Genomic DNA, 24,159 nt, shown 5'->3' on the forward strand with positions numbered 1-24,159 from the left:
AAAAGTTGTAAAAGGTGCAATTTTGTTAATAAGTTGTATCTTTGTGGACATTTTTTTTCCAAATTAAGGAAAGATTTCCAGGTTTTTTTTCCCCAGTCTTGCCTATAAGATCTAAAAGTATAGCGCAGATGGGGTGCTCCTGTTCATGTGAGCTGTTGTAAGAGAAACACAATTTTAAACTTGGTTGTCCTAAAATCAGTTTTTCTTCTGCTTTATTATATTCCATTGTGATGTTTCAAGGTTAAGAAACGAGGAGAGAAAAAAGGATTATTATTGGATTGACTAAAATATTAATTACTGTGCAGTTCATTCAAGCTTTTTGCTATTTGTTTTTACTTTGGTTAGTGCCACTGGAGTAAATGGTTTTTCTCATTTAAGTAAAGGCTGCAAGATGAGGCCTTATATGAAGATGTGTAAAAGAGAATAGGGAGAAGAGTGAAGGGTAAAAAACACCAGCTGTATTATTCATGTCCCAGAACAGTGCATGAAGTGTGCCAGAAGTAAAAAGTATTTGGTGCATGTAACATGACAGTTAAGAATACCTAGATGGAAAAAAAAAAAGCAACAAACAAAGCATTACTTGGCAAGCACATTCATCTGCTGCAGCATCTGCCTCCAATATGCTTTGTACTTGCATGGATGCAGTTGAGAACTGAAAGGTAACAAGAATTTATCAAAGGATTAGCAAGCACTGATGCTGCCATTCACAACTGTTACAAATATAAATTGTCATAATCATATTACCCGTTCCTCAGTTAATTTTTTGCCAGGATGTCTTTTGTCTGAAATGCCAAAATGTAATCTGGAATCGGATGGATGCTGACACAGCTGAAATATTTTGCATTAGTCACTATGTAAAATGCTTCCAGAAGTATGGGGGTTTTTGTGTATGTGACTGTACTGGAATAGAAACTTAACAAAGATGATAATATCTCCATCACTTCTTTCATTCCATTAAAGAGTTAGAGTTTCTCTTTGAAGGTTTTTGAAAAATGCTGGTAAGGAGTAGGGTGTGGATGGTGTCAGTTTAAGGGACTCATGACCTGCAGTCCCACATTAACAGGTTGATATCTTGCTTCCATTAAAGTGAAATACTGTATTAAAATCAACACAGCTCTGGATCTGGAATTGGTTTTCCTCTTTAGCACAAATCAGGACAAGAGAAATGTTACACAATTGTGGCTTTTCTATGTCAGGAACATACATAAATTCCTTTATATTCCTTTATTTTGAATGAAAAGTATTCTGAATTATTTAATCTCTGAGGTTTGGGCCTTCATCCAGTAGACTTTGGGTCAGATCTTTGCTATGGCTTGATTTATTTCATTTTGCATGCACTAGAGAAAGTTTAAACCTCAGGTGGCAAAGTATAAAAGTATGAAACTCTGGAACAGAATCTGGTATGAGGAAAATGAATGAATGTTCTCCTGCCCTTTGCTCACTGGGACTTTCTAGTGGAGGTAAGGAGCCACAGTTCAGCTCAATCTGCATGATGAATTATGTGTGTTTGATGAACATGCTACTTTTAATTGTATGTCTTACAGTGTTAGTAACTTATCTTACACGAGTGGTGCCTGCCAAGTGGAGTTGGTTTCTTGGAAGAAGAACAAAAGATGAGTAAGGAGAAATGAAAACAAAGTTTACCTACTTTTTGTTTTTTCAGTAACACTAATGTGCTGGATACTTTCCAAACATGAAGAAAGCACAGTTGTGTCCACATGAGTTCACAACACCCAGAGAGTGAGCTGGGGAGAGCAGTACAATAACATTAAAGGAATAATGTGACAGGCAGAAGATAGAGATGGGGAGTTTTAGACATGTTAGAGAGCAGGGAAAAGAAGTCCAGTGAGTGAGAACTAGTGATCCATTGTTGTACTAAATAGAACAAAATAGAAAGAAAGGGAAAAGAAAAAAGGGGAGGGGAGGTGAGGGGAGAAGAGAGGAGAGGTGAATTCTAGGGGTATTAGATAGATATGTTTATTCTTGCATTTACACATTACTTACATAGTCTGTGTTCAGATGATATAACAGATTGGGTTCAGAAGTAATGCAGACTCGGACAAAGACTCTGACAGGGGTAAATGGGAAAAGATGGGAGCCATAAAGCAGGCCCTTATTCTCTAACCCCCATCTGATGTCTCATTTGCTGCTTCTAACACCATTGAAAGACCTCTGAGCAGTATGATACTGTTATTAATAATAGCTGTATCATGATTTCTGCTCAGCAGTAACAGCCTTAGGCAGTGCCTGCTCAGTGATCTGTGAGCAGCCACTCTCCACCTCCCTGGATGCCAACACCAGGACGTTCTCAGCTCCTCTCTTGTTTCATTTGTTCCTTTGTCCACACCTCTGATCACTGGCAGCAAGGTCTTCTCTTATCCTGATGCTGAAGTTCTTGAATTTATTTCAAGTAATGTTGCTTTTCTTCCCAGGCTTTTTTTTTTTCAGTAGGACCAGTGCATGTTGTGGGCAGACAGAAAGCTTCACAAGGAGAGATCAAAACTGCTCTGCAATCCGGAGACTTTGCAGCAGGAAAGACATGGTTGTGGTTAGACAAATATGTGCAGTGGCAGGTCTTGGGCAGGGATGAGATAAATGAACCCCCTGTGTGCCCAGCAAAACCTGTGGCTTGCCCTGTGACCCAGAGGACTCATTTCTGGTGAAAAATTAATAGTTTTCTGAAACAAAATTTCTTCTTGTAGTTTAATATGTCATGTTATGAATAAAACAAGAAAGACAAAGAGTTTGACAAAATAATCTGTAGGAATTTACAGAAACTTCTCCTAACTGCTGAAGTGATTTATTTTATTGAAGAGGAATGTGGATTTTTGTATGATCAAAGCTAACTTTTGACAATACCCCACGAGGATGGAAAGGCAGCTATCAGTCAGTAATTAGTAGCAATATTTGCTGTGTGTGTTGGTTTCCTGAGGAAAATCCAGAGTGTTTTTCTTCAGTGTTTTGTTGTTGGGTGGTGCACTGATGAGCAGAGGAATGAAGCACTTCTCATTGCTATTTTGTCAGTTAGGAACAGCAGCTGCAGAAGAGAATACTCATTTCTTTTACCATATTCATCACCTTACTATCCAAGTACCCTCCAGTAGTACATTAAGCATGACTAACATCTGTTCTGTGTTTGTTTTCTCACCTCCTCTCCAAAGGGAATGTACATAAAGTGAACTGTTCTGGTTTGTTTTGATATATACGTTACACTGCTAAATGTTTATGTCAGAAGAGTAAGTCAGAGAAATAATTTCTGAACTTAGAGCACTGGCTCTCTATAAAGCTACCTCTAAGTCATGGAGACCTGGTGGTTTTCTTCTCTTCATGCACTCAGAATGGCCAGAGGAACTTATAATGGCTATTCAGTTGGATTATTATTACTTTTTTTTAACGGGGGAAAAAGTGGTAAAGAGAAACATTTTTTAAATTTCAAAAACACAGCATGATAGTTTGACCAAAACCACATTTTGCACCACTGACATCATGTCTTTGCATCTTAAATGATATGGGCCACCAGTGACCCCAGTGATCTATTAAAATGATGTACCTAAGAAAGATATTTGAAAGCCAAATGTATCAGTGGCAATGTGCAACCAATCTGTCAGTGCAGTGGTGATGTAACTTGGCATTATCCCCTATCAGTGAGCTGCAGAAACATATCTGGTACTTGAGTCTTTGGGGAAAGATCAATATGGTCAGCCCACATATCAGCCAGGAACATTTAGAAGAAGCAATAAAGAGAGTAATATAAAGATATTTTGTGCATATGATGAAAAAGGTGGTGCCATTTATCCCTTGGAGAGTATAAAAATGGTCATTGTAGAAATGAGATGCTGAATCAGCCCAAAAGAGCTATCACTTCCATTAATATTGAATTGGTTTAGGATGGGAGTTCTGAATAGCAGTAAAAGGACAGGACAGTTGCATGTTTGTCTTTAAGTAGAAGACTTCGATCAGTTAATGAGTAGGGTTATTATACTTGTTTGACAATTGTATTTATTTGTTCAAGATTTATGGATATTTTTAATTAGAGACTGGGTGCAGACAGTGCGAGCATGGCTACATTTCTGCAGTTCTCCTCCCTAATGTACCTAGTAACAAGCAGCTCCCAAAGCAGCCCATGGTTGCCTCTGGTCCCTCACTGTCCTGCTTCCACAGTTAACACTTTCTCTAAAGGTTCTCAGTGTTGCTTGTTCTCAGCATTTATCTTTGCATGGGTTGTACAGCAGATTTGTTGTGTCGGATTCTAGCTGACTACCCATCCTAAATAATACAATTAGTAAATTTTTGTACCATTGGTAGTCCTGTGTCTCTGTAATTCCAAAGAACAGCCCTTTCAGTGTAATAAATGTAAACTTTCTGAACAGGAACACCTCTGTATCCACTCTTCAGTCTGGCAGAGCAGTAAATACTGACCAGCACAGCCATGTCACCCAGTGCAGAAATGTCCTTCCAGCCTCCACAGATTGGGACAGACCTGTCAGTTCTTAGCTCTGGACTATGGATTGGCAGTATCTCAGCACTAAAGCACACATTGGGAATCAACATTTGGAAAAGTGCTTGCCTTCTTTGCATAAAGGTAAAAATTTTGCACTTATGCTTAATAAAAGAGAATCTCTTCCAACATGACATAGTCTGAGGAATGCAAATCCTCTCTGGTGTCACATAGCTACAAGGAGCAGAGTTTCCCCAGGACTCAGAGAGAAGCCTGCCATATCAATGTCTGCCTAGCAACTGAAAGGTGACACGTGGAGCCTCCTTTTCAACTCATTTCCTCTTGATGAGAGGAAGGGATCCTCCTGCGAGTTATTACCTGAAATAATACCATATGGTAAAATGTAAACAACATCTGCATATTCATGTAATAATTTCATCTGTTTAATTAGTTCCAGCAAAGCAGTTTACCCTCTGAGGCCCTTGCTGTCAGCTCCACGCTCATACATCCATGCCCTGCTGTCGAGCCTGACAGCCATCTATTGTTCATTCACTGCTTCCACCTCGCCACTTAATGTAAGTGAATCTTCTGAGGGGTGGAAAGCCTGTCCCCATTGATCCAGATGTAAGGGCTGGGGGGAGGAGAGTAAATATCTGTCAGCCTGGAATATGGATACTAAGAGCAAACTTGACAGATCAGGTGGCTTTGTGGGTTTTTTTGAGGAGAGGGAGGGTGGGCTGGCTCTTGTTTTAAGTGTTGATCTGGACTGCAGACTTTGTGCAGTTGTCCAGCCTTTGCTCTCAGGACAAGGCACTTCCAAATGTGGTGAATTCAGTGGTGGAGCAGCAGCTTTTCCAGTCAGCTGTGTTTCAGTGCCAGAGTAATGACAGCATGCCTGCTGGTGCAGCAAAACACAGGGCCCTGGAGGGCTGTGTGGATTGGCCAAACAGGTTTTTGGAAATGCACGTCAACAAACACTGCTCAGAACAAACTGAGAATGTAAAAGCGTTAAGTTAACTGGAAAGGTCCCTGGAATATATTTCTAGAGTCTCCTGGCTCATGTTAATAAATTATATTGTGGGTCACATGTAACAATAAGCTGTTCAACTCACCTTCAAAAGGAAACACATTATGGGAATATAAACATTCCGTGGTAATCTTACACCTAAGTAGGGGAAAGAACTACAGTCTGATGTGGCAAAGTCAATATCATAATAAAGTACCACTAATAATGCTTGCTACTTATATGGCCTTTCACAGATTTGAGCAAACATTAACTGATTAGTCCTCCAAACACCCTGATAAAAATAGGTAAGTAAGAATTATTGCCTTGTTGTAAAAATAATCCGTATCTTATCACACACCCATCACCATGGTATCTACACAAACAAGTGTCTGGCAGACAGTATTTCCATTGCCTTATGAAGCATAGAGGTGAGATTGCAAGGTATAAACACAGCTAAAGAGATTTATCTTCTGCTTTCCTGGATGATGATCATATCTGTATTAATGACATTACCATTTTCAGATGATTTCCAAACCTTGTGGCCAGTGGCTCAGGAAGGAGAGATGTCCCATGTATTTGTGATCTTTCCTCATAGAAATGGCCCTGTCTGCATATCAGGGAAGGAAATGTTTCTGAACTATCCAGGGTCCAGATACTAAAAAGCAGAGAAAGAATTACAGTGTACCTAGAATTCCAGTGCACTGGAATAGTTTATCCTTGTTCTGTGTTCACAAGGGATTCTGCATGTGCATCTTGGATCTTTGGATCTTTTTTATATTATGCAGTGAACACATTTAGGCATAAACTGTAGTGGTACTAATGTGTTCATCTGTATCATACTGTTAGTGAAAGAGGTAGAGGTCTTTCCTTCTTAGTAAAAGAAGACTGGAAGCACCAGAAACCATCTGCATGCTGTCAGTTGGAGTGCTTCAGGTTTCCCTCTTAGCAGCTTGGAACAATGTTAGAATTATTATTTTAATGCTCTTAATCTGACCCATAAAATAGCAGTTCACAACAGGCAGAAACCCAAGCGTTGTGAGTTATGTTGCCGAAGTCTCCATGACCAGAAAACATCAGAAAAGGGTCACAAACATCCTGCTTGCAGAATTATCCATAAGAGAATTCTAACTTCTGTATCATGTTACCTTTGCTGTGGCCACACAGTACAGAAATTGTAGTTTCCTCCTTATGACTATTTCATGCAGTAAACTGAAATAACCTTCAGATCACGGAAGTTAGAACAGGTTACCTTTATGAAGCTAATGAGTAACTGTTCTAATTGTTACCTTGCACACAGTTTTAGAATGTTTTCATACACACTGTGGGATAAAAATTAATCTCTGGAAGCTCTTTGAAAAGCTAATTTATAATAAATTAAAATAATAGTAATTTAATAACAACAATAAAATGACATTGAATTAATAATGAACTTTACAAAATAATATTGGATATGAAAAGAAATTAATGATGTGTTCATGATAGGTTCATCAGTCTAAAAAACCCCTAAATGATGCTCTTTTTCCCTGGAAAGAACGGATGCCTTTCACCTCGGAAATGGGCATGTTGTGCTTCCCCATCAATATGAATCCAAATCTATATGAAAAAAACTTTTAGGTTTGAGAGGTTCTTCTTGTCTTGGTGTCCATTTTATAGTGCTGTGTGCTGAAACAGACAAGAATTATGCAATGGTAAGCGGATTTAATATCGCTTCAATTTGGGCAGTGTTGACTAGCATTAGATTAGTCACAGTGTTTAAAATGCCATTAATTATCAGTTTATAATAAAATAATTTTATATGATGAGAAACGAAGTAATCTGAGTTTGACTTTTAGACTTGCAGATTTCTGATATCCTATGTGACATTATTTAAGTCAATCGTTCTGGACTTTTTTTGTTCTATGAGTCTTTATCTCATTGTCACACTGAAATTATATCTATTCTAGATAAGTCTGTGGAGGAGTAAAGCCCTGTATTGAATTTGAAATTATGACCTATAATTAATATATTTATTAATGTGAAGTACTAGATAGTCCAGTCAGGTATGGGTATTACCTATGGTATTATAAAAGTTCAATTACAATGGGACTCTAACATTATCCTACATTCCTCAAAAACAGTTGTATTACTTTGGTACTAATCTAATAGTCTCTCAAGTCAGACAAAATTATAGCACAGGTAGTTGTATATCCTTGCACATTTCAGCAAAGCTATGTTTCATTAATATTCTGGAAAGAACCTCTAAAACTAATGGATTCCTTCCTCCTTTCTGCTCTTTAAGTGCAATAAAATTGTTCTTTGCCATTTTTTCTCTATTAAATAACTTACATGAAGCAATTTCAGGCAGGCCCTGAAATGCTTTCTAAATTAGATGAAAGAAAAGTCCATTATATTTTAAGTCTATAATTGTTACGGTGTTTTTATGCACAGATCCAAAATAGTTTCTAATGGACATTTTAGGGTGGGAAAGATAATGGTATTTTAGTGAGGTAACACTGCTGGCCACACCAGGGTTAATTTATCAAAACAATTTTAAATGTAGTTGCATAAAGAGTGTAACTTCTCAAATTTTGCCTAGCCAGAAGCTTCTTTAACGTGTTCATGACAAAACTAAGTGCATCCAGAACCGGCATTTTTATTTTTAATACGGAAGTTAAGATATCTGGGTTATGTTCCCAAAACAGAAGCCTTAATGACCTTTATTCTATATTTCTTTCCGTAGATTATTGCGATAAGGAAACCCTCGTGTCGCGACCCACTGGCGTCTGGCTAATCCGATGGTATTCGTCACCGCATTGTCCGTGATCAATAACTAATTATCAAAGTGGCATTTCTTTTCAAGAGCTCCTTGTTAAAAAATGGCTTTTGGCTGAGAGTGGAGGAAAAAGGTCGCCACTTTGACATGGTTGCAAGTCTTTCAAAATCCAGTGGGCCGTCCGATTGAATTACTGTCCCAAACTAATTGATATAAATTTGAACAGAAGAATGCTTGTTACTACAGAATGTCATAATGATATCCCTGGCAAGAGCATGTCAGTGGGAAAAAAGGAGAAAAGACCAGCACTAGTCTCAAAGCATCCAGACAAGTTGCAGAACAAGACTATTAACAAAATTAACAGGAACAAAACTGTACACCAGTTCCTTCTTCCCAGCCAGTCTGATCTGATCTTTCAAGAAAGAAAAGCATTAACATTTCCTTTTGAACCTCATCCTTTATTTGAAAATGGCCTTTAAAAAAACCTACTGGAAAAAATAATTGCAATGTCAAAGGACTGGAACTTGATGATCAGAGACCAGAAGTGTCATTGGCTCTACCGGGATCATGAGTGAGTATACGCTGGAATTCAGTTTTAGTCATAAGGCAGAATTTGGCAGGTAGTTTCCTTAACAGGCTTTTAAGCAGCCTAAAAAACTGTGCCTTTGAAATATGATAGCCTTCTCTAGAGAAAGTTGGACTGTATAAGCCATGTACATTTGAACTGGGAGAAAACCTCCAAACACTTAGGATACAGTAAGAGAAATCATAAAAAATATGGTGAGAATGGGAAAATGTTTTTGTACCATTAATGCCTGAAATCTAATGCATTTTCTTGAATGTCATTTGGAGATTGTCTGCTGTGGAAAGCTTGGAAACCTCAATTTTCATTACAAGGCAACTGGGCTTGTAGAAATTCTGGCTTTGGGTTTTTTTTCAGATCAGACTGACTTCTGCTTCATGTCCTACATTCTTCCCTGCGCTGGGAATTACTAGGGAGTTCAGGAAAAAGTTAGCCTCTAAAGGGTATGGCATGTTCTGGGAAAGAGGTGTTGTAGAATCCTTTTGGGGGGGCATAACTGGGCTTAACTCATGACAGGAATTGATAACCTGAATCTGTTAGTTCTGTGATCAGAAATGTTGTCAGATTGTTGGCTAAAATATGCCATTTTATTCACATCCAGTGCAAGTCCTGTGGTTGCTGAGGAAGAGAGGAGGAAAAGACATTTGTAGTTAATTGTAAGGAGTGAGTTTATGTGCTTTTTAATATCTGATCTTGAAAGGCTTCAGTTGGATCTAGTAAGGAATATCTTTCCTGCAAACTTACTGTTTTACATTTCCTAATGATAAACCAAAGTTGACCAATGAATTGACACAGGGACTTTTCATCTCTAAGTAGATTTGGAGATTCCCTTCAGACTGTTTCAATCAGTAAACTGAAGTTTGATGACTTGTCTGTAGTAGTTATAGTGTGAAATAATCTCCACACAATCCTTATGGTCAAACCCCAGTGCCATCCCTGTGCAGTATTTTTGGCACAGGTTCAGCATACGGACTCAGGAACAGATGAGACACCAAACAGGTTTTGTTGGTGGAACTCCTCTTGCTTGGAGTGGGTTGTAGCAGGTGACCATTTTGAAAACAGGTTGGTAATGCCTAACTCAGATTTCATAGAATTCTGACAGGTTGTTGCTGGAGATGGATTTCTTGTTTGGATGAGACGACCATTAAGCCACATTTTCCTGGTATGTCAAAGCCACAGAACAAAGTGGGAAACCACAGGGGTCTGGAGATTCAGGTTCACATGGTTCTGGTTACAAAGGGGGAAGCCTACTTCTGCTGACAAAGGATCTAAGGTAGTGAAGTTCACCACATTCAGTTCCCACTCTGCCTTCCATATATGACTTTATGACTGTCCTCTTATGCTGGGGGCAGGAAATGCCTTGTGATGGCAAATAGCTGAGCCATCTCTGACAGACTTACATCATCACAGAGTCACTAGGGAGCCGTCTTCTTGTCTTCCATGGCTGCTTTAAAGACACTTTGTGAGGCTTTCTTCTTTAGCAGACCAGAGAATTCAGTCTGAAAGCCTGTCGGGCGGGTCAACCACTGTCTAGGTCAACCAGTCTTGCCCCTTAATTATTCCCTCTGGCACTACATTCACAGGGTGATGGAAGTAGAGGCTAAATATGGCCCTCTATATATAGGATCTCTATATTTTTGGCATATATGAAACCATGTCTATATTGTTATTATTGGAATATACGTTTGCATTGTTGCATAACCTGGAGGAGGAGTTAAAATGTGTGAAAAAAGACTGTAAGTTGTGAACTAGTTTCAGATTAAACCAAAAACATAATATTATCAGAACTGACTTCTTATGTTATTAAAGATTTTAGAATTTATATCAGCTCTTAATAGGTAAAAACAATTGCTCTGAAAGAATTAAAATTTTGTGAGTGATTTGATGCTGAATTGCTTCCTTAAAAAAATTGGTATAGTCCAAAAAACAGTGTAATCCAAAAATCAGAGTAGTCCCTAAAAATCAGATTTAAAATTGGTTTAAAAAAATCTGTGTCTAAATGAGATTCTTGGATGTACAAGAAGAGGAACATTGAAAAAGAGTAAGGTCACTTAAATACCAAAACACAGCAAAAACATTTAAGAGGATTCTGAGAAGAATGTCTATAAATTATTTGAGAAACACAGCAAAAACATTTAAGAGGATTCTGAGAAGAATGTCTATAAATTATTTGAGATCTTGAAAATACATTCCCTGTTGAGAACTGTTGAGAAACTTGGAGAGTTTACTTAACTTTTCTGACAGAAGACTAGAAGCTTACTCACTCCTGGTCTGCAAGACATTTCTAACTGCTGACAGAAATACTTTGCTGTGGCTTAAACCCCAAGATGATTAGAGCTAAGAGAAGTGAAAACAGAAGAATTCAAATTTGTAATAAGGTGATGCTTTCACTACTTCATTTCTTTCTGCTATATTGTTAAGAGAAATGTGGCAAAATATTCATACAGCATTTGAAATTTCCTTTATCCCTAGATGGGAATCAGGGATCTGATCTTCACACTTCCTAACATCATTGGCAATGTCCTCACTAGGCGACTGACATTCTTTACGAATATTGTAATATTTTCTACAAAAGTAAAAACTTATCTGAATTTTAATTATGTAGTAAATGACATAACTTTGAATCCAGCTAATTGTCCCAATGAATGTATAAATATCTCTGAATATCTCACACTTACTGCTTCCATTTAACACTTCCTGTGTTTCTCCTTTGGCTGTTTTGACACAGAGCCAGAGCAAAGGGCCATATGTAGCTAGATCAAAGCAGGAGTCTGTCCAGAAAGAAGTTCTGACTCATGAATCATAACTAATCCCTTGATTACCCTCAGATGGTACATTTTATTTCCTTTCTTGTATCTGGCCAGCTGTTGCTCCTACTGCTGATCCTGCTGGTGTTTTACTGCTTTTATTGGCACTGCTGATGTCTTTCAGTAGTCGTGTAAGAGCTGAAATAGGGATCCAGGAGAGCAGTTGTGCTCCACCCAGAGCACTCATGGCTGAGAAGCTGCAGTGGAATTGGCAGGAGAGTCTCCTTTCTTCCTCTAACAACTCTTAAAAAGGCCTTGATGTTTTATTGTGGCAGTTATCACTTTAATATCTGAACAGCTCCCCGGTTAGCTGAGTGATGGGCAGGAATCTTATGGTTGCTAGATGTTGGCTGCTCTGTTAGGAATCTCTGCTGGTAAATGTAGAGGAGAAGAAGCTCAAAAGTCCTCGTCTATGTCAGCATTATGACAGGAAAGAATTCTCAATACTTTCAAATTCATGTTAACATTTGTTTAAGATTATTTACAAATGATTAATTTATCTGTGTACATGTATAATCCTTATTTACAGCCGTATTTTTCATTTTGTTTCCAATCCATTGCAGTAGTAGCACCAGTAGTAAGCACGGCTTTAATATTTTATTTGAAATTTTGATACAACATTTGAAGGAAAAATTGGCAACGAAACAGGCCCAAATTTAAAATAGTTATACGTGCAAACAGACACCCAACTATAGCTGTTTGAATCTGAAAATCTGTGAGAAAAGCAACTATAAAAGTTGCTAATATTATGCACTCAAAAAAAAAAAAGAATAGAGCTAGAACTAACCAACTCTAAAACATGGAACTGTAGTCTTGCAGCTATTTCTGTACTATACACAGGCACAAGCACCCAGGTAGATTTTTAAATTTCTTTTTTTTTTTTTTTTTAAGCAAGCAGCAAATCAGCTAAGAAAACCCAGTGCTTCATTTATGGACATTATTGATCTAAAACTTGTTTTTCCACCTAAGTCAAAGTGACAAAAACTTCTCTAAAGTGAAACAAGTTCAAGCACTCTCAGTCTGGTTCCCATTAAACATCACAAGAACATTGCGGTTTGACATTTATCTGGCAGCCTTAAATGTGAAAGACCAGTGTAGCTGGTAGACAGAGAAAGGAAAGGCCTCTTTGGCATCACTAGGGATGCTTTTACCAGGTTAGGGTCAGGTGGGATGACAGCAGAGTGGAAGGAGGTAGTCTCACTTCACTGCAGACTTGAACTATGTTTGACCTCCGGGGTACCAGTGACTTACTTGGAAATTGCAAGAACGTGGAGCTGCCCTTTATAGAATTATAATTCCTTGCCATTCAAACAAAAAAAAAGCTAATTAAGTATCCCTTATCTGATGTAACCCTCATCCAAACAGAACCAGGGATCATCCTATTGCCGTTCTTGGAGAATGTAAGTGTCGGAAACAATGGTGTTGGTGGCTGCAATTTGAATGTAGACCTTAAGGAATCATGATTCCAAACTTCTTGGTGCCCTTTCCCTATCAATCAAAAAGAATCGTATGAAATAATTATTAGGCTACATAATTATTTTACAAAATAGAAGGTGTTTTTACTGCACATTTCCATTTTAGTACCAATCATTACTTCCCTGAATACTAATAACAGCGTTAAGCATTAATAGCATGTTTTAAGGTAAAGGGTCAATAGTCTAAGACCTATGAAAGAACTCTGAGCATTTGCAATGTAAAAGAAACCTTTCACAGAAAAGTGTTAAATAATAAATGTATTTCTGGGGGAAATATTATATTGTGATCCATTTGGAGAGAAATGACAATTTATAGGACATCACTCAGCTGCCCCTGTATAAAATATCGTTAATAATGCTATGGCTTCACACTTGATACAGAGGTTCACACAAAGCTTACAGCTCTCTGCAGAGGTCAGTAGTATCATACTTATTGAGGGGAAACTGAGGCACATAATCACTCAGTGCACCAGTGAAAGGAAAGGGATCTGAACTGGTGACTCAGTGCTCTGAGTGCAAGAAAATGGTGCCTATTCTTTATTTCCAACTAGTAAGCCATCTTCTAATAGTTCTTTTACAAGTATAATATGCACACAGGGGATAGTGAACTTATTCAGAAAAGGTAAAGGTTCTTGAAACTTTGTTCAAGTTGATTTAAGATGCACAATTTTAGGAATGGAGAGGGGTACGAGGAAGAAATACTGCGTTTCAGTTTGAATTTCCTTCATGTGGGTATTGGCAGAGGAGCAGAGGAGCTGAAGCCTCAGGAAAGCCAGCTCAAGTCTGAAATCTTCTTGGCCCATTGAAGTCAATAAATTGACTCTTCATCAAGCTCTGTGGCATTATAAGTTTCAGGTTTTCTCCGTTGTTTTTAAGGACTAACTGTGGTATGAATATTTAAGGTCCCAGTAAACTACCATTTTTCCTCATTAATTTTTTCTCTCTTTATCCTGCAGGTATTTCCATCTTTTCAGACCTGTGGCCACTTTGGATTCATAATTACAAATGATTTCTTAAACCTAAATACCTCTATCTTACAAACCCTAGTAAGGATTCACTCATAGGCACAGGCTGGAGGAACAACCACAGCTTCTTATTTATTATCATTAATATTATCACTAATAGTATTCTTAATTGCTGATCTCTGAATACTTGATCTATGAATAGTATTAGGAAAAAGGTGACACAGTTCAGTTCAGTGGCAGTGCATCCAGGTGAGTCACAGAGGTAGTAACAGAGGTAGTTGTCATTTGCATACCCAGTACTTAAGACATTCCATCAAAAAAGAGAAAATACCTTAGATTTCCACTTGAAAAATGATTGTTTATTTAATGAAGCATTACATAAAATGTACCCTATCTAAATCTCCTTTAATCTGTGCCCATATCTGAGTTTCCCAAGTTTTTGTTTCTTTTTAATGCCTAACCAATCGAAACATATGTTTGCAGAACACATGAAACCAATGAATACCCTTCCAGTGGAGCAGATTCTTTTCCCAGAACCGCAATGAATCAACAAGTTTCAAGTGAGATCGAGACTACTTGAGATTCTTTCAGATTCAGGTCAGTCCTGCAGGTCTGCTCATGTTTCCTTGAGCACCACAACTCCCACATGAGTCAAATATTCCCCTTCACCAGCTGTCAGCAGATTGCTGGAAGTTTCTCTGATTGTAGAAGGGTGTGGAGTTTCTTTCTGGGAAGAAGCTCCAATGGCAAATACAACACAGAGTTTGAGTGGAAGGTTTTCTCCCATCAAATCGTCCCATGTTCCACTGCCATGGAGTTTTTCCATGCATCCATAACATGAACTTAAGAAACAGTAAGACAATAGGGCTTGTGTCTATTCTTCTGGTCATTAACAACAATTATTTTATAATGCTATAGAATACATATCTGACTGTTAAAGAGTTAAAGAAAAAAATGAATCCTGTAAAAAATCAGGCCATCGTATAATGCCTCCTCATTGCTATAATGATATCAGTTGCAACAAGTCCAATGGCTGACCTCATTACAAGGGTTTAATTGCATTGTTACACAGTTTCACTTCTTCTCTCTGGCCTCTTTCTCTTTATGACAGCTTTAGAAAGGAATTTCAGCTTGAGGTCAAAGGAAATTAATTACTGCTTTCTTAATCTGTGCTCATCTACATTTAGAAAACTTGGGGCTTTTCACTAACATATTTGTGTCTCATTTCTGTGTAGACCCAAAGTTATAAGACTTTTGTCCTTTGTGAAAGTGCATAAATAGCCTTTTTCATATCAGAGGCCAGATTTTTTTTTCACGTCATTTACAGTTGTGCACATATGGACAGATGCCAATGGAACCAATGGAATGTCTCTGGATATACATTCAGTGTGGCTGAGGTAAGGCACTTGCAATGTATCTTTGCTTCAGACTAAAGATTCATGGCAGATGCCAGGTGTTAAAAGAACCATTAACTACAAAACCAACCCAAGAACAAAGCAAAACCCAACCCAATAGGAAGTTACACTCAGGTTAAAAGTCAGAAAGAAGGATCTTCAAAATTAAGTAGACACTTCCATAGAGAGAAGGGTGAAAAAATATGACACCAGATTTTGCCTGCTACCAATCTTGTGTTTTTATTAAATACATCATTGCTTAGTTAAGGAATATTCAGTTTATGTCTCAAACAACTTGTCATCCAAATGATACATATTGCAGTGTGTCAGAAAGGGACAAACACGGAGACACCATAACAATAGTCCTCAAATGGGGGAAAAAAACGGTCGTTAAATGCTGTTGTAGCACGAAATATAAAAATAAAAGCTCATATATTAGGGCCCAAATTATATCCTGTAAATAGGTAATTTGAACTGATCATTGCCTCTTCCATGAACTCTGACTGGTTTTGAGAATAACTAAACTTCTACTAAAGAAAACAATGTTGTTAGTTTGTTTCTTGAGGGAACAATTTTGAGATTATAGAGATTTCAATAAGAAGTGTCTCTGGGATGATTTGACAGATTAATATGAGAGGATACGCCATGCACTGATGAGAATCTGAAGAAGTATTACCACCCTGCAAGCATGATCTGGTAGTTTAAATGTGTGAAAAAATCATGTACTATGCATGTGTAAAACTACAATAAAGAAATACAAATTTTCTGCAGAATGTAAGTATTTTTTACAGGTACTTTGTGGTTCTGATTAAGTCGTGGAAATGTTGACAAAGATGAAAAATTGGTAACTTTTGAGTCCTTTGACATAGAACATTTAAATTTTCACAAATCTATTCACTATCGTTTGATCAGCTTTGCCACCCACTGAAATTCCTTCTGCCAGAGCTGTGTGCTCTTTTTATTTTATTAGTTACTGCCTCATTCTCCCCTTTCAAGTAGTAAGATTGGCAATAATAAAACTGCAGCTGCAAAACAAAGTAACCTCATTGAATAGTTTACCCTTCATCTATCCTGACTTAAATTCAACCCATAAAAACATGTACAAAAGGACCAAGGTTTCATCTAAGTGACCGTTAAACCCTTACCATGAGACCTACTAGCATTAAAGTGAGCTTCATTCTCATGATTGCCCAGTTTGTAAAACAATCTGTGTACACCTTTTCCTTAATAGTTGTGCTTATAAGGCAAGCTTGGACTTAAGACTGAGTTGTGGCCTGAACAGAAGAAACAACATAGAGACATGAAGTGCACCAAGATGTGGAAGGCCATGGTGAAAAGAGATCCTGAACAAGCCTGAACTTCTCTTCAGCCATAAAGAGGTGTAATACAACAGGTGGATGTGTCTGAATTAAAGAAGGGATCTTGGATGACAGTACTGGAGTAACAGCCACGTGAACTTTGATATGCAGTTGTTACTCAGGTGAGCAGCCAAAGTTTCATGGGTTCATACTCGGTCAGTTGAGAATACAGTGGCACTGATACCTAAGAAACTTAGACCCCAGGTATGTCCAATCATGCTCTAATCACATTTTTAATTTTGTGAGAGACAAAATTAAATTTGTAGGGGCTGAGCCAAGTCACAATGTAGCAGAGGTCTCTGAACTGTTGCACCGATTGGCACCAGGAGTTTCAGCGAATTGATTGTCCAAGATGAATCACAGAACTGCTTAGTTTGGAAAAGACCTTTAAGAGCATCAAGTCCAAGTGTTGATGCAACACTGCCAAGTCCACTACATCTTCATGTCAGCTGGGAGCTCCCCAGTGAGCCAGGACTGCTGGGAGATGATGGAGGGTGGCTCAGTGACCACTTGCAGCAGCTCCCTCAATGGCCTTGGGTGAATCCCACCCTGACCTGTGTGTCTAAGAGGTGTAGCTGAGAGGTCACTGATAATTTCTCCTTGGGTTATGGGGGCTTAATTTTGCTCCCTGTCCTCCAGCTTGAGAAATTGTTTACCTAGAGAACAGTACCTGAGTCTTCTCCTCATCTTTTGTCGCTTTGTTTTTCCCCTGCCTCCACTGAAGGATAGGGATTCTTGTTAGCTCTCCTCTTGTTGCCAGTGTATTTATAGAAACATTTTTTATTGTCTTTTACAGCAGTAGGCAGATTAAGTTCACACTGGGCTTTGGCCCTTCTAATTTTCTCCCTGCATAACCTCCCAACATCCTTGTATGTCACACTGAGGTGTGAAGGGATTAAGTTGAAAGGCCTGGTTAACACAGACATGGCACTGGTGACAGAATTAAGTGCTAATGATATATAACAAAATACTATTACATGAAACAGGATCTTTTTCACCCAGTTTTTCGATTCTGTCTGATAGAACTCGTAGAAGAAAATGAAAAACTATCCATCAATCAGAGGTCTGGCTGGGTCAGACACTTTGGTCAAGCAGTGTGAACAATTCCACCTACCTGCACTATAATTTACTGCAAAATTAATGCCATAACATGCAAAGCCATTGTTTGATAAAGGTAATTCTTATCCTGAGGAAAAAAAAAAAAAAAAGGCAATTTTTTTTTTTCTTTTTCTTTCTCCACCTCCCCTTTTTTTTCCTTATTTTTTTCTATCCTGACAAGATGAAACCTTTATAATAATTGGGGAATTGTGGGGGGGTGGATGATGAGTCACTTCTAATGATTGAAGAAAGGACCTCAACCAGGATTTGGTAGACTTCCTCAGTCATTGATGAACCAAGATACACTAAGATAAAAAGAAAAAAACCCGGGATATTACTTTTTTTTAAAGTTTTCCTGCTGCTTTGCAACAGAATGAAATTGAGGCTTAGTGGAAAGAATAGGTTTTGATATACACTACTTCATATGAGAATGTTCAGGACAGCTTATTCTTAACCAGGATAAAATACAATAATTCACCAATTCATGGTCTTAATTGCATTGTTGCAAGGTAGGGAGACTAATGGCATATTCTTATTTCTAAAATGTTTAAAATTACAGTTTGTTATAAAACAGGTCACTTATGTCTGGTATTTGATTGGCCTTGATTGCTTCGGAAAATTAAATTGTTACATTAGCTGTGAGGGTGTTCTAAGGTTTTCAATAAGTATCATACAGATGTGCAGTTTCATCAGAAACAGAGTGGAAATTTAAAAATTACCCAATGCCTGCAGAATTCACAGCAAGCCCTCACAACACGCTGATGTGAACGTTATGATGGCTGATGTCCAGAGGGAGAAGCTGGGGCGCACAGAAAGGATTTTTCCTTTCCTGGAGACTCGTAGATATTCCTCCAGCTGCACCTTTTATTTATTCCTTCCTACGCTCCTCTGGTGCATGGTGCATTCTGCTGTGCAATGTGAAGAGCAGCAAAATCTCATAAAACTCTAGGGAGCAAAAAAAGGAAAGAGCATCTCTCACCTACCCATTGCTCTTTCTCTTGGTGTGCCTCATGAATAGTTTGAAAGATGTTGAAACAGATGAGATTCTTTACCTGCTCTCTATTCCACCACTTCATTCCTCCATCTCTTTTCATATATATAGTGAAACTGATACCAGCAGTTGAAGGTGGGATAACAGGAGGAGGTAGAGTTGTTCCTTGCAGAGGATTTACCCATGTTGTGTGCTGTTTCTTTGGGATTGCATGAATGAGAATAGATTTAGGAGAAGGGAGTCTGACTAGAATCAATCTGAATAGGAAACAAAGGAGTAGGGAGCAAGTGCTGCAACTATGAAGCAGCTCCATATGGGTTGCTGTAATACAGGATTTCAGATTTTTTTTCATTATGGGTCTATTTACTCTGCAAGGTATTTGAATACTGTGGTGAAATAGAACTCTTGTTTTAATTATGTCATTTATGTAAACTGATTTTAGAAGAAAAAGAGGTACCTCAAAGACCAGGAGCTAAAGCAGGGGTGTTAATATAATTTAATTAATATATTAAATAATATAAATATAAATATATTTAATTTATAAATTGCCAGATGACTTTACAGGATAAAAAGCAAAAAATACAGATAACACACAACTAATCAATTAAAAAATAAGTTATGATGGTTTTGCATTTTAATGCAGGTGAGGCAACCACACACAGCAGTAATACAGTTTGTATTTCAAATAATAGTTCAATAAAAAATATACAATGGAAAAAAATACTGCAAAGATATTGTCATTGTCAAGTCTTTCTTTCCTGTATTGTTTCTTTTGAAACTTACACTGAGGGGTTGCAGGCTGCAATATCTGGTGACCTGCATAAACTTGTATAGCAGCTACTGTAGTGGTGTGATTCTATTATCCAGACTTCACAACTTACCTGCTGGGAACTTCCAAGAAATGATGTTATAGTACAAGCAATCCAGTTTTTCTTTTTGTTGTGGTTTTCCTACAAATATTATTGTGGGGGCCTTCAAGCATACAGTCTCCACCTGTGAGTGTGTATACATGGAATTGCACCTGAAATTGGGTACCTGCAAACACCTGCAGAACTAAGAATAGTTTCCATTCTATCTAACTAAGCCTTTCTGTCATCTAACACCCACATGCTGACTGCCCTAAAAGTTTGCTGCCACAAAGCTGGTCTGGAACTGCTTAAGAAGACACGAGCACAAGATTTTGATTTGCATTCCTGAACTTTTCAGTGTCTGGACAGAACTTTCAGCAAGTGTATCTTAACAGCCTCATGTGGTTATCACATTGCAGTGATTTAGAGGGTAGGTGTAGCTCTCACCAGGTTTTGCTGGTGTATTATCCTGGTCAAGATCTGCATTTTTTCGGGATAGCATCATGGTGCAGGGATCGTGTGGTTACCTAGTGAAGCACCAGTTGAAATTCCTTGCCAAAATTCCCTGGAGTAGTTTAGGAGAAGTATCAAATGCACCCTGTGCTGTCCCTGGCAGGCAGGTACAAGTGAAGGTGTTGGAAACCCCTCCTGGAGGTGCCATGCTGCCAACTGCAGGGCTCAAAAGAAGTTTTGTTTTTCACAAGAGCTTTCACCCACACAGTCCCCATTGCAGGGTAAGCTTCTTGCTTTCAGGTAATGCCTATTTCATCTGCTGTAAAGACACACAGGAAAAAAGGGCTGGCATTAGCCACATATCCATAAAAGCCTAGTAGCCAAGAGTATTATCTTTATTCAGAAGAAGTATAGCACTTTTAAGGTTCAGAAACATATATAAAAATTGGGTTCTGAAATGGTCATTTTTCCCCTCTGCTATGCCATTATAGCGATCAGCCAAGCTTCTGCAAGGTAAATACTTTTGGAAAATAAGTGGAAATTTGCTGCAAATCAGTCCCTTTTGTGCATGGCCACAGGAGCATGTTGAAATGTTTGGACACTAATACCCATTCATTTTCTTGGCTCCATAAATAAAAGCCGCCAGCTATGTGGCGGCCGTGAAATGGTATTCTTCAGGACCCAGCAGGAAGCCCCATCCTTATTACCACTGCAGGGGGCAGGACAGGCCCAAAATAGCAAGACAACTAAATCAAGACATTTTCAATGTCTAACAAAATGACTGTGGTTTAGAGAGAAGCAAAAGGTTGGAAAAAATTGGACAGCTTTTATACTTAGCATAATACCTTTGTTAAAAGAGTTCAGATAAGAAAATCAGATCTCAAAAAAAAAAAAAAAAAAGGCATAAGCATATTTCTGAAAATAATTTAAAATATGCAAAGACCTGATGGAACCAGAAACAGAGCACGGTGCTATCTGAAAGGACATCTTGCTCAAGTCATATTTTCCAAAGGGTAGCCCAGGGTTCCTAGTAAATAGTGTCTTCTGGCAATATTGTTGTTTCTTTGGTTTTGATGGAACTGAAAGGTTTGAAAAGAGACACTGGAAATTTGTCAGTAAAATTTGAAATATCTTTTGGTCTACAAAAATAAAAAAAAATTACAATACTTATATGGAGGAAAGGTTTTGGACTAAACCTTTCATTTTTCTACAGCTTTACTTAATTTTTTGGGTTTTCTGCACCAAGCAATATGGTGCTAGATTTTGGCATAAAAACATCCTGAAGGGCCTCAGTCAAAATAAATATGGTGGTGTATCTTGCTGTTTTACATAGCTGAACTGTGCTGATCTGGGAAAATATTAAAATAGTTTAAAAAACGGATTCAGTTAAATGGGGTATTTTAAGTGTACAGAAGATCAGTTCAGGGGATATTTTGTATAAGATAATAAAAGATTAGACTGCTGAACTTTTAATGAATTCACAGTTCATTGCTGTACTCCAAAACCAGTGTTTTGTTTTATTCTCTACAACCACAACACTAAAATAGATATGGGAGAAATATTATTTTAATTTTATTCATTTGTGATTCTGATTCTAAATTTGCTTAAACAAAGCTGAATTAAGGATATGCCTGACACTGACATTTCAGTGAGGCATATATATGGGCATATGCTTATAAATTTATATTTGTACATACAAGTTTCCACACATTTTGGGGAATTAAAACAGTTACTTGGAATGTCTCCTTATAGAAGGAAATATTCAGTGTTAGTGTCAAGAGAAAAATAACCATTTTACCTGAACATTAAATTTACTTGAACTGCAGTGGAGAAATTACTAAGGTACATAATGTCAGAGAAAAATGAATTCAGTATATTATGGAGTATTGTCTTGTAGACTAACCAAGGGGTTTTGATAATAAAATAAAGCCTGAAAATGAAAAAGGGGCATACAGAGTTGACAGTTCAGTGCTGTTTCCATCTTCAGTGGGACTTGAGACTTCCACCAGGATCAATCTCTGTGACCATTCCAATTTTTCAATGTTGGCTTTCCTAGCTCTGCTCTAGAGTAATCCAGATTGTCCAGGGAAGTTTGTATACATTAAAATATTAGATTCTTTCCTTACAGGCATAAAAGAGAGAACTGATTGGCTCTATGTGGCTCAAGAAATTCCAGTATGAAGAGTAAAATAATGATCTATGTAAAAAAACCCCTTGCATGGTCATGTGCAAGGGATTGAGAGGATATCCTTATGCTTAGACATAGGCACATATGGTGGCTTATAAAATCAGAACAGAGAAGAACCCCAGAAATAAGAAAAATAAAGTCTATTTGTTGTCCTTTCTGCAGTAACTGAAAGAAGAATTAAGGAGACAATCCTTGTTGTACCTGGTAAAGACACAGGGAAGTTCCAAAGGTGTCATTATGGATGTGGAACCCAGCGTGCTCCATCCTGTAAGGTCTCAGCATCGTTTTTGTTTCACCTCCTGCCTGAGTGGCACGGATTTTACAGAAGGGTAAGTTTTGCATCCAGAGTGGTGGCGACCATAAACCCAATCCTCATGCACTGGAGCACAGGTGGCCTTGTGCTTCCCATCACACCAGTAACTTCAGGCACACCTTTGGGGCACTGAAGTGACCCAGATACATAAGGCTGCTGGCTGCCCAGCTGTACCACTCACCTTCCTGACCTCCCAGGCTGAAAAAGCAAAGGATCAACCAGTCTACAAAAGAAAATGCAGCAAAGGATACACTGGTGTCAGGACTATCATTATCATAATTGACACTACTGAAATAATTCAGACATTAAGCCTGTAATCTGTGGTGCTGTTTGTATCTGCTTCATTTAAAAGTTACAAGGCCAAAATTCATTGAAACCAGTGGAGTGAAGAGGGAGGTAGGGGAAAAACCACCCGTTCACTTATTTCCATTTTGGCCCGCTGAGTGCCTGAAAAAACCTTGCCAAATTCTTTGAAAGCTTGTAGTTGCAAAATGAATTCCAAAATAATTAACACTGGGAATGCAACTTAACAAACTTACGTTTGATACGTGGTAGAAATAATACCTGGAACATCTTTCTTATGCTCAGCCTTTTATGACTCAGACTTTAATGATCCTAATAAACATTAGCTTACCTAATAAAAACTCTAGTATTTTGGAGTTGGTGCACAATATGTTAACTGCATCTGGTGTCAACTGGAGCTAATTAATATTTTTATAGGTGTCTTCTCTCCACTATGGTTTAAACGGAAATATTGTGGGGTGCTTACATCAAAGCTGGAGGCAATTGAGAGCTGTGCTTGCTTCCCAGGCTGAACTGATAGCAAGCAGACCAATTTTTATAGGATTGTAAAAGCTGACTGTGGCTGGGGTTCATGCAGAGAAGCACTTTTCCCTGTAGCTCTCACAATTCAGCATTAATGCTTGTGGCTTGTTTGCTGCGAGGTGGCTGGTGAGATGGATGGAGGGACAGCGGACAGATAAACTGGCAAATAGTTCTGCCTAGACTTAGACAAAGCACACAGTGACCCAGACAAACCACACTTTTTTTTCCTCTCCCCCTCCTTCTAAAGGCTTTAAAAATGTGCTCTATCAAGCATTTACTTGTGGTGCAGATAAGATTTATCTAACAAGACTGGGCTAAAATTAAAAGGGAAGATGAAATAGCACAAGCGGTGCTAATATGTGTTTTGAAGCGTACCAATCGGCCAGTGCAATGTCACAGCCCTGGGCTACATTTGCAAGTGGTCGAGCATCTCCTTTTTAAAAGGTTAACCTACAAAGAGCACACAAGCCCCTCTCTATGAATATGGGCAAACACCCAGGGAGCTCCACAACAATAAGAAAATAATGACATCAACCTGACCATGCTTAAGTACATAACATGCTGAAGGTTCACGGTTGTGTGGCCTGGAACAATAAAGGAAAAATAAAGAAGCCTGCTTGGTAGGCCCCAGCTGTTATTAGCCATGCTGTGAGATCAAGGGAAGG

General features: G+C 38.2%; 1 long non-coding RNA gene across 1 annotated transcript in view; it reads left to right on the forward strand.

The window, feature by feature from the left end:
* LOC135280989 (uncharacterized) overlaps nucleotides 1-24,159 on the forward strand; it is a 96,289-nt gene that overhangs the window by 70,639 nt on the left and 1,491 nt on the right. Inside the window, exons 2-8 of the long non-coding RNA XR_010347787.1 lie at nucleotides 4,371-4,582; nucleotides 8,164-8,767; nucleotides 14,510-14,623; nucleotides 15,354-15,423; nucleotides 16,045-16,194; nucleotides 16,652-16,900; nucleotides 22,519-22,685. This is a non-coding gene — a long non-coding RNA (uncharacterized LOC135280989). The remainder of the gene's footprint in view (nucleotides 1-4,370; nucleotides 4,583-8,163; nucleotides 8,768-14,509; nucleotides 14,624-15,353; nucleotides 15,424-16,044; nucleotides 16,195-16,651; nucleotides 16,901-22,518; nucleotides 22,686-24,159) is intronic.

Source organism: Passer domesticus, chromosome 14, assembly GCF_036417665.1.
Source record: "Passer domesticus isolate bPasDom1 chromosome 14, bPasDom1.hap1, whole genome shotgun sequence".
Lineage (NCBI taxonomy): Eukaryota > Metazoa > Chordata > Aves > Passeriformes > Passeridae > Passer > Passer domesticus.